Raw genomic sequence first — 12034 nt, 5'->3', positions numbered from 1 at the left:
GTAAGTTTAATTATTTTCTAAAATTATTAAGACGTTTCTGCCAGTTGTTTGAATCTGTGGCATTTGTTACGAGAAGATGTGCCATATGTGCAATATATTTGTTACTTCTAACATGACATAAATCTAAAACAAAGGAACAGCTCAGGGAGTCACTGTACTATTAATAAGACCATAATGTGAAAAGGTAAAACTGGACTTGATCCTTTTATGCACTGTACAGTTCCAAAAGCATATACTTTTTGAGTTGCACTTCCTTGATCTACAAATTGTTACAATTTATGTTGCAGGGAACTTGAAAGTATTTTTAGTGAATTCAGAAAAAATTCAAAATAAATATAAATAATAAATATTCAGTGACCAATAACTGCCCTTCGTTCCCTTCAATAACTGTGCCTTATTATCCCTAATAAGGCACTTAGATCTTCCAATCAAATGCTCGTGACGCAACCGAGGTCTCGTCTGGAGTCCAGAGGTGATCGGGCCTTTGCTGTCGTAGCTCCCAGACTCTGGAATAACCTCCCTCCTTATATTCGTTCCTCCGAGTCCATCCAGTCTTTTAAATTGCGTCTTAAAACTTATTATTTTAGTCTGGCTTTTGATTCAAACTAGTATGTTATTTCATGGCTAGTTTTTGTTTCAAACAATTGTCATATTGTTTTCTGCCCTCCTTTTAACTGTTTCTTTTTTTTATTCTGTCTTATGCTATTGCTCTGACCAACTGTGAAGCACTTTGGTCAACTTTGTTGTATTTTATGTGCTATAGAAATACCTTTTGATACTTTTTTTATTTTTATTTTACCACAATCCACAAGTCTCTTCTTCTTCTTTTTCTGAATTAGCAAGCGCAGCTTTCCATGCTGTTCAAAGAGCAGTATTCTCTAACTGTTTCTTTCAGATTTGAAAATGTCCTGGAAGGTGTAGTAAAAAAGAAGCCAGGTCAGTCATCTTTGATGTCCTTTCTGGCTGGCTACGCATTTTTAGTCCTTAAATACATAAGCTTAAGTTTAACCTCCAGTTCATGGACTGGGAATGGGAAATGATAAGAATTTAGAGATTCCAATTGCATTATCTGTATTGCTTATCTATTTGATTAATTATCAATTCTTATTGGGTTCCCACTGGTGCAACTATGAGAGTCACCACCATCTCCAAGCAGCATATCAAATACATTACATTCATGCAAATTAATTAGATGCTGTGTGGTCAAATCTCACACACTAACAAATTCCTGTCCTAATGAGGACACACATATGATCTTTCTCTCAGTATTTAGGTAGGAACATAAAGCCAACAACACACACCAAAAGATGAAAACCAGCACAAAGAGACTTCAAAGTGATGTCAACAGTCATTCTGCTGTAGAACTGTGAACAGGTAGAAACAGAGGCTGCAGCCTGACTGCTCATCCATTAGTTTCATGTTGAGCTTCAGGGTCTGGTTGCTGGGGTGGGGTCAGCATTCACTCAGATTTAATGTCACTATGAGATCTTGGCTAACTTAGCATTAGCATGTTGTCTGTGCAGGTGCTTGTAAAAAGTCGAAGTTGACTTAGCAGTATAATGTAGTTGTTTCTGTCCTGAATGCAGTTTGCACTTTACCATCTTGCTCTCTTCCTTTTCTGCAATAAAAATACAACATCCATATCCATGCTGTAGAATGTGTCACTATTTTTCTCCTCCAGCATACAAACTGAAATCAGCTGATTGTGTCAGTGCAAGTAAGTGGGATAAACTGGATCAGGAACAAAGACGACTAACAATTCCACGGAAGTAGACTACTGGGAACTGGTTCTCTACAAAAACTGGTTCTTGATTCCACAGGACATTTTTCTGTACTACCACTTAAGGAAAAAATCTTCTAACTGGAAGCAGGTATAGAAGTTGATCTCTAATCCAATCCAAAAAGTTCCAGATAGATAGATAGATAGATAGATAGATAGATAGATAGATAGATAGATAGATAGATATTGCGGGAAATATAATTATTAGAAATTTCACATATAAAGCACTGCTGCACTTTGATTGTAAGACTGACAATCAACATGTAGTGAATGAAAAAGTTATTTTTTTTTTCAAATTAAGACAAATATAGATGAAAAAGATGAGCACATACTTGAATAAGTGTAGCATACTTATAGCAAGATATAGGATGAGAGGAAGAAGCAGAAGAACAGAGACAACTTTTGTGTGTGTATGTGAGAGAAGGGAGTGGGTGAGAGAATAAAAAGTCAGAAGAAATTGATAAAAAAAAAAAAAAACTTTATTCAGTCTCACAGATATTGAAAGCCTCTAATGACAAGGACAGTCACTGAGTGCAAATGAAGCTGGTGTGCAATATTTCAACTGTTATTCTAAGTGCTTCAAAGTACAGACGTAGCACTAAAGAACAACAGAGCTAGACATAGCAAAATGGATCGGACAGGATTACCTCTTCGAACGATTTAAGATGAAGACTTTGTTCTAGTGATGGAGAAAGTACATAGGAGACTGACTGTTTCAAGGCAAAAAAATTGATAGGCAAACATCATGAAGATACAAAACAATTTTAAAAGACTGCAACTGGAGAGCCCTATTGGTATTGACTTCTGGAAATAAAATAAAACACTGACAGCTTCACTTTTTACAAAGTAGTGCAGGCTACTTTTTATAAACCCAAACACACACTTGAATAAGTAGCCTGTAATCAGTTGGCAAAAATGGCCGTTCATAAACAACAAGAGATGAATAATGAATAATAAATACATATATTTATTGTTCTTCCCTGTAAGCTACATATTTTATGTTTAAAGCCAAGTAATCAGTTACAAGTACCATTGTAATACCTGTTTGATGAACACTTGATCACAGACACTAAATATTGCTGTATAGACACTGATAATCCTGGTCCCATAGGGAGTTTATATTGCAAGTTTTATCCAGATTGATTAACACATCTTGGAGGAGTTATAGAGTCTTTACTTTACCATATAAAGTGCTTTTAGGCAAGTGTCGTCGTGTAAATAAGACTGCAATTAAACTGAATTGAAGGGAACTTCAACTTCACAATATAAATCATTCAAATACTCTACTTCCTGGTTTTAGCTGTCTTAAGGGATCTCACTTGAGGACAGCTTAATAAAGAAACTGTGACTGGTCCACAGTGTTATTGTTTTCTTTTGTCACTCTTGAGGGAGAGCTAATTTTTAAGTCCACTCTCGAATTACACTGTAGACTAGCAAATAGTATTTTAACTTTATTTTTGTATTACATAATTAGAAATTTTTAACTAATCAACATTGATCAATGCATTATTTAGAATTACTGATGCTTCATCAATTATTTAAATACTTTTTTCATAAATACAGGTATCTGATGAACATGTCATTTTTCTTTTCATGCAGTAATGACATTGATACCTTTGCAGTATGTTTAATTCACTAATACCAGAATCAGAATGTCTTTACTGCCAATTAGAGATTTAGAAAAAAAATAATCCAAATTAGTTTTATCCTTCAATTACTTGACACTAGGGATGGGTATTGATAAGATTTTCACGATTCCGATTCCATTTTCGATTCTGTTTAACGATTCGATTCTTTATCGATTCTCTTATCGATTCTTTTTAAAAAAGGAGAACACTAAGGTCAATTAGCTTAGAACTTTGTTTTATATCTTCTCTTTGAACAAGATAGAAATTTAGGAGTAACATGGCCTTACAAACCCAACAGTGAGATCTTAAAAGATCCAGCCTACGGCTCTTCAATGGGGTGTCACAGGGTCCCCAGGAAAAAAAAAATTGTACATGTAAAATAATAAAATAAATATTCTTCTGTAGCAATAACAAAGTATAACATAAATTATTCTGTAGCAATTACACAAGAATATCCAGTAATGTCCCTGCCTACAATTAAACACGTTCACTTACCGAAAATCGGGGGCATCTGCTGTGGCAAATGGGTGCAAGCCTTTGACCACAAACTTAGTCACTGCTCGGAGACATTCGTTTATCCTGGCCTGAAAGGAGACACTACCGGTAGACTGCAGCGACAACTGCCAGCATCTGAGCCAGACTCTGTCTGTCTCTCTCATCATGGTCACCTAAATGCACAGTAATGGCAGGTTTTGTAATAAGGCAGATCGCGCTAACATAATATGCACTGTTAGTTGATTATTTACCTGCCGCATTAACGGGAGAGGACGTGCAAACGTTACCGCTGCTGCTGGGTTGAGATTCACGAGTCCGGAGCGGAATTAAAAACACAACATTCATTTAAGGTTATCGTGTGTTTTGTGAGCAAATGCTTTTGCATATTCATAGTATTTCCTCCCTTAAATGAAATATCTACTTTGCAAGTGTTGCAAGTTGCCCTGTTGTCATCCGTTCTCGTAAAGTATAATCAAACTTTTGAGCGTTTGAGCTTAGGCGCCGTGTTTCCTGCCAGGTAAATGACGCTCCGCAATGTGGTGACGTCATTCGGGGCGACTGGAATCGATAAGGGAATCGTTTGCAAAAATGGCAAACAATTCCAAGGAATTGAAAAAGTGGGAACCGGTTCTCAACAAGAACCGGTTTTCGATACCCATCCCTACTTGACACTTTTAAAAAATTATTAATGCAAGTGTTTAACTTTCTGTATTCAGCATAAAAGTGTTGTGTTAGAGTTCCACTTCGGCTGGAAAGAATGCAGAATATGCGAGCTTCAATAAACAATGCTCATCTAATTGTTAGTCTTCTTTTAAAAATGTAGTGCGATATTCTTACTTCTTTATATTATATTGTTTAATTTCATTTTAAGATAAATATTGTGGGATCTGTGTCTGCACTACTGGTGAAACTTCAATACAACATAACTGGACTGTCCTCACTCAGAAAACGGCATGATACAAGATGTTATCATGATCTATAGTTACGTTTTAAAGTTAAGGAACTTCTGACATGCAAACACATGTAAAATGTCAGTCCTCTGGGATCTTAGAGAAAGGAGCTTTTCTTAAATCGAATCAATTAGAAGTGAGAATAATTGCAAAACCAGAGATAAAGTAAAATTTAAAACTGGTCCCACTCAAAGGGAAACTCTTGGTTCCTTTTTAGGTGGACTTGCACTATTCATAACACCAGGTTAATTTACTCTAGGAGTACATAATGTATTTGGAGATTATAGAGACATAATGCATGAGACTTCACCTAAACCCTTTAGATTTTAATCCAATGAATCAGAAATGAAAGATGGGCTGCAAAGTGACCCACAGACGGCTAACACAAGGTTAAATAGTGTGCCCTGTGTGGCTTCATAGAAATGTATCAGCTGAACTATCAGCTGGTGTGGGCTGGCACTGAGATCAGTTGATCTGCTGGGATTGCAGCAGAACTTGACTTTGGGGCCTGCCTGAACTTGTGGATCAACTGGCATTGCCTTTCCTACATCCATTCTGATGCCCAAAATGAACCTTCAGAACTTGGGTTTTGATATGATTTCATGAGAGTACCAGTATAAGCAGTGTTCATGTGGGTCAGGTCTTAATGAAGCATTTATAGGCTGGAAATAGGCCTTTGTTTAGGTCATGTGCTAAGCTGCAGTTAAAAGGGAAAGCCCTGCATGCTAAATAAGCATCTTTAAGAATCTGTAATCGATATCTCGATATGTCTAAAGGCTTGCGTCAGTGATCAATGGGTTTTACGGGATTAGTTATGCACAAGTTCTTAGGAAGGACTGACACACTTCCTAAATCAGTGCTTTCTGCTTCTCTATGCTGAGCTCAGATAGCATCACTAAGGAAATTGGCAGAAACACAGAGCCCCGGGCAACCATGCAGTATGTTTCTAGTTCTGAATGGAAAGCTAAATCATCTATAGAAGAATTAGCATTAATAATCTGAACTACACGTAACGATGTATAGAGGATTCCTGTGCAAGTGACACCACGATAATATACTACATTATATAACACAAAAACCCGATGTGACCACAGCAAACTGCACAATGCTCTTATTATATTGAATGCATAAAAGAATGTGAGGAAAAAAAATCCAGTCTATTTGAAAATCCTCTTAGGCAACAAGCTGCAAGCCCCCAGTTGTTCGCCATCCTCTCATATGGCTTCAAATGGGTATACAGCACCCATATTTAATGTGAGTCATCAGCTTAGGGCCTGTCACATGTGTTTTCTCAGAGCCTTTTGGAGCCTCCAGGCCTTATACCCACCACTGGATTAAAGAGCCAAATATGCAATGTGCTGGGAACTGCAAGAGACCAAAAGCCTGCCCTGACTCTTATGCCTCCAATCTCTCTGATGAATTACATTTTAATCTGACATGCTCTTACTAAAGTCAAACAGCTTCATACTGAGGCTGCACAGCTTGCGACGCACTGAGCAGACTTCTGAATGAATACCAATCAAACCCGAATGAATGGCATTGGGGCAACGGCGATGACTCCATGCTGGTGTTTGGGGTAAAATTAAGAAATGGAGAACATTTCATGGCGGGTGGTCTCCACTTTGCTGGATACAAATGACAACAACAACAGAAAAAGTGAGCTTCTTTCTCTTTGTGAAACTCACAAGTCTTGAAACGCTGATACAAATTAGGCAGTTTGTCACAATATGGTGCAATCGGTGCAATTTTGGTAACTGTGGTAGTTAAGATTGACAGGCCGTGAGTTGGTGTCTTTTTTGGGTGGGGTGGGGGTGGGGGTTGAGAACGCAATAAACAAAGAAGAAACTCTATGGTTGGTGCTTCCCATTTGCCGTCCCTGTAGAGAGTGAGACACAGGCATAATTCATAATTTCTTGAGCACAGGCAGAGAGCTGTCAAGTGACAGCATCTGTGTGGGAAGAGAGACAGCAAAGCAAATAATAACTAATGACTTTCTGCGATGCCCTAAAAAATTTGAGGCTGAGTTTAACAGAAGTGGAAGAGCAAGCAAGACTGATTGTGTGAGAGAGAGTGAGCGAGAGCGAGAGAGAGAAAGTGGCCATAAGCTTTTGACAAAGCAACACATTTACTGGAGTCCAAAGCGACATCGACAGGTGGTTTGCTGGAGAGAAGGGAACGACTGCCGCCATTGTGTCATCTGTCAACCCTATTTGTTTATAGGCAGAACACTGTTGACAGGCCTCATTAGAGTAAACCACTTGATCAGCTCTCCTCCCCAATCCTCTTCTCACTCTTTTGCAGTTTTCCGAGTCACTTGATAAATCCATCCAAAACAGCTGAATCACTCAGAGAAAGATGGGCAAAGCAGCTGGAATGAGAGCAATATTTCCCCGTTCTGAGGTCCAGTGCAAATGAGATTGTCGCTGTGGTAGCTCTACCTTAGTCTAGCTTATTAAAATGGATTTCAATGACAAGAACTTCATTAAAATGGTGCATTGTGATCATTTTATTAAAAAAAGAAAATCTGCTTTAAGAGAGTCCAGCAAAAAACCTTTTTCATCTTTTACTCCATCCACACACTGCCTCTGGTTCTTTTCTGTTAACCATACAGTAAAGGCAAAATAGGAATGGGCTGCTGTCCCATAGATCAATATTAGACTTTTGTGAAAATGGCCATATCTGCTCAATGTAGTGGCAAAGCCAAAACACTGGTCCACTGCTCTGAGGCAGAGGGAAAAGTCAGCTCAGGATTAGACTTTAGTAGCCTCACTTAAAAAAGACTGGCCTCATTTTAAAACCCAGTATACATCTAAATATATGTGTGGACATCAATACTGCAATTTTAACACAGTGTTATTATATATGCAGGTGCTTTTAAAGTATGTACAACATAGACTTAATATTTTTAGCAGCACTTTCTCGTCCCTTGCTCTCTTGCCCTGGGTTTCGTCAGTCTGTGTCTCAGTGTGTGTGTTCCCCATACTTCCTGTTTTACTTTGATAGTATCCGATACGTGTTCAGGTTTGCTTCCCCCCGTCTCGACTGTTAGATTGTTTCCCAGGTGTTTTCACTTTGCTCTGATTCACCCCTGTATTTAGTTTCTGCAGTCTGGTGTCACGATCTCCCTCATTTGCCGGCTGTGTGTTCTGCTTGTTAGTTCAGATTCTAGTCTCTCCCAGTTTGGTTTCTGCAATCATACTTCCAGCAATAAAGCTATGTTTTTGAGTTGAGTCAGCATTTTGGGTACTCAACCCTGCCTGCTTCACACTGCCATATGACAGATTTGACTGTATTCGGGCATGTAAACCTCTTGGTTAGTTTCAGGAAAAGGACATTAATTTAATTTGTGTGAAACCATTTTTTTACTGCTGGGCCAAATGTGACACTGAAGCAGACTGGTGGTGTATTCAACACGGTTCATGATATATTTATAAATTTTAAGTTACTGTTTTGTGCTAACGGACGTGGATTTTCCAGTTCGGTTTGGATACAGAATGGTTTGCATTACAGAATAAGGGTAACAAAGTTATTCACTTGTTCATGGACATGAATGAGAGTGCTGGTAAGTAGAAAAAAACCACAAAGGTAAGACAGGGGCGATATTTGTTACCGTTTACATTTACACTTTGATTGTGATTTTATTTGCTATTTGCTTTCATTAGGTTATTATTACAAAGAATGTTTGTCAGAAGATCTCTCATCACATCAGGTAACCAGTGTGGGCGTCAGTGAGCATCATTAGCATTTTCCTACACTTTGTCACGTATTAAAAAGTCTTGCTCCATTGCAGTTCCAGTTAGCAGTCGAGCAATGGCTGGGAAGTAGACAAACACTGAATTGGTTCTGATACTGAAGAAAAATGCTTATTTTGAGTCATGATTAGGAGGACTGTCATTTTTGATAGATTTGTTATAAAGATTTATGGACACCTACCGAGGGAACCAAGTTGCAGGAGTTTCATTTATTTCACAATGGGATGCAAACTGTTGCAGTGATTTTGAGAAATGAGGTTCCCCCGATAATAAATCTGTGTTTACTCAAAAGAAGCCATTATCAGGGCACCTGTTTGTGCCAGGGGCGACTGTCATAGCACATGTACTGCAGGGAGCGTTTTCACCTCATGTGATGCCAACCAATAACGAGCACAAAAAGAAAGATGTGAAATAATTTCTTTCAAATGTTCACTTGATTGCCAGTGTCAGTGAGGTACGTGCCACTATAAACTCAAAGAACCCTTTTCTTCATATGTACCTGCCTTTAGTGTGGCATTGTTTAGAATTTATTTGATCAGATAATAAGTTACTGAGGACTCCAAAGGCATTCTAAAGCTGTTGATAGCTCGGCAGTTTGATGATAAGTTACATATACATTCACTGTTTAGTGTTTGTTAGTGCTCACAGACCCCTATCCCATCCACCACCCCCTCAGTGTGGTTAAGTCAGAGACTTGATCCTTTTAAAAGGATTCCACCAACTGCATGCTCATGAGGGAGATGTAAATATAAACATAATGAACTGGTATTTAATTAGAATGCATGTGGATGTTCACAGCAAATCAACAAATCAACAAAGGACACTGTCACCACTAGAAGCACTATACCACTAGCTGTTTGGTCAAACATTAAATTCTATGTCAATCACACTGACTTTAAGCAAAATAATACAAATATAACCAGTGAGACAAAGTGTTGGTGCGTTTGGCTGTTTATGTCAACAGCTAATTTTTGGTGAGTCTCAGAGAAAACACTGGGTTTTGGCTCTGGCCCAGTGTTCCCGTCTCCGGTGCTCTGGCACAGTAATGACAGCCAGATCCATCTGTGTTTGGGTGTGCAGCTTTGGGCTACTTTGAGCTCAGAAATGAAAAATGTAAAAGGTGTAGTTTCAACACCTGGACTTGAGCCAGTGTACTTTGGCTAGTTTCAGAGAGTGTTACATACCAGAGAGTTATTTCATCTACGTTTTTCCTAATTATACTGTATCACCGCTGTTGAACTCATGCATGTCAGTGCATTGTTTAACCTTCTTGCTTCACAGCAAGAACATCCTGGGTTTAAATTCACCTTCCTGTCTGCATGTGCATGTTCTCCCTATGTCTTTGTGAGTTTTTTTTCCTGGATACTCTAGCTTCCTAAAAACGTATGACCCACCCCCCTGAATTGAATAAGTGGAAGAAAGCTGATGGATGGGAATCATTTGGACATTGTTTTCAGTTATTGGGGACTCTTTGCAAGATGTGATCACGAAGTCCTACAATTTCAAGAATGACAATAATAAACCATACCAGGAATGAATATAGCTGCTCTCTCCTCCAGTTTTTAAATCCCTCTATAACAACTGTGTTCTAACAACCTGCATTTGTGCAGGATCGCCTCTGGTGGTTAGTGTACCTTACATCTCATTTTGAATGTTCCTTTGTGTTAGCATACAAATGCTTGTGAAGAGCTGAAGTTGTGTTAGCAGTATAATGCTGCTGTTTCTGTCCTGGATGCAGTTTGCACTTTACCGTTGCGCTCTTGTCCTTTTGTGCAATAAAAATAAAAATGTTCACACATTCACTATAGACCATTCCACCATTTTCCTTCTCCCCAACACAAACTGAAATCCGCTGAGTGTTGTAGTTATAGTTGTAGCTGTAATGTAATGAATTTAGTACTTTATTGCGTTACTGACAAATCTAATGTGAATACTGTAACATGTGTTATATATCCCAAATCTTTCATCTTTGGGCTGAAGGAAGAGCAACACTTGGTGTTTAATGCTCAATCAAGAATCAGTTTAATCAATACAATTCTCATTATTCCACACAAACACTTTGAGCATTACAGATGTCCGGACGGGAGATGTGCACAGGAGGGTGTCTGGCAAAATCTCAAAGTGTCTGACCGTTTCTCACATTCTTATAGCTTCGCCCCTCTCCAAACTCTTTCTCTCTCTCAGTGAGCCTAAGTTATGACTTTGGCTTGCTGCGCAGTATGTTTTGTTCTTTCTAATCAGACAAATAAGGCCATGATTCTCAGTATTTCTTATAAATCAGCAGTATAACGCATCATAAAACAGTGTAATATCCCATTCCTGTTTTTCTCAAAATAAACAATCAATTACAATCAAACATTCAATCTACTGGTCCCTTTCTAGTCTAAACAACAGTGTTTCAGTAACTTTCCACTAGAAGATGGTCCCCTGTTATCTACTTTCTTCCAGGCAAGCGTGGGCGAGAGTCTACAGCTTTCTACCCCCCAAGGACACTTAGTCTAATGCCTTTATTTTCAGGGCCATGCCTACTTAATACTACACTATATGGTTATATGGTATTTTAGTTAATATAAAGCATAGAATTGAGGCACTTCAAATAATTTAATCCCAACACATGTTATTTTTTTAATACGTTAGACAAACACTGGTTATGTGTAGGATATGTGGTGAGTAAAGACTGTGTTCAGTTAACAGGTCACTTTGAGTGCACGCAGTTCAGCTGCAATTGTCTGTCACATATCTGAAAACAACCGAGTGGAACTCCATGGTGAAAGTCTGACCTTTAGGAACGATTTTAAAATGCACAACTCTACAAAGTTACACAAAATAAATTTAAAAATCCCCAAACAAACAAACAAACCCGAAAGCCATCTGGTCTGATGCACTGGTTTTAGGCTTAGACAGTGAAGATTTTTCACATGACAATTGCTCTTTGTTTTTTGGTTATAATTGGAGCTCTTACCAGCAGTAACAGTCAACGTCCATCATGACGAGCACAAGCACAACTGGTCACAACACAGAGCATTACAAAAGTTTTGTTGTGCTCAAAATAGTCCACAGGTGCACAGCACTAGCACAGTGTATGTAGGTTTAGCCAAACTCCAATGATAACTAATTATTCTGTCAGGGCTTATGAATGTAAATAAGCACAGTGACTGAGGAACTGACATCTTATCATAGCGCTCTATTAAAATGCATATGTTGGAAATAATCTGTGAATTTATACCTAATCTTATCGAACTGCAAGTAAATTATGACGATGGCAAGTTGACAGGTTTGACAAACTATGTACCAGACTCTCTTTTTACTCATTAAACATCTCTCTATGGTGCAAAAAATACAGTAAAGAACAGATAATAAAATATGTGTCATCAAATTGATTATCTTGTCAATCCAGGAGGAAACCACCCACTCCATTCAGTCACTCCT

The 12034-nt window shown here is 38.3% G+C and overlaps 1 protein-coding gene across 2 annotated transcripts in view; it reads right to left on the bottom strand.

Moving 5' to 3' along the window:
• The window catches only part of unc5db (unc-5 netrin receptor Db), a 279454-nt gene that overhangs the window by 128819 nt on the left and 138601 nt on the right, over positions 1-12034 (bottom strand). The window lies entirely within an intron of this gene.

Source organism: Simochromis diagramma, unplaced genomic scaffold (assembly GCF_900408965.1).
Source record: "Simochromis diagramma unplaced genomic scaffold, fSimDia1.1 OVJJ01000159.1, whole genome shotgun sequence".
Taxonomy (NCBI): Eukaryota; Metazoa; Chordata; class Actinopteri; order Cichliformes; family Cichlidae; genus Simochromis; species Simochromis diagramma.
This window is presented reverse-complemented; position numbering and strand designations above follow the sequence as displayed.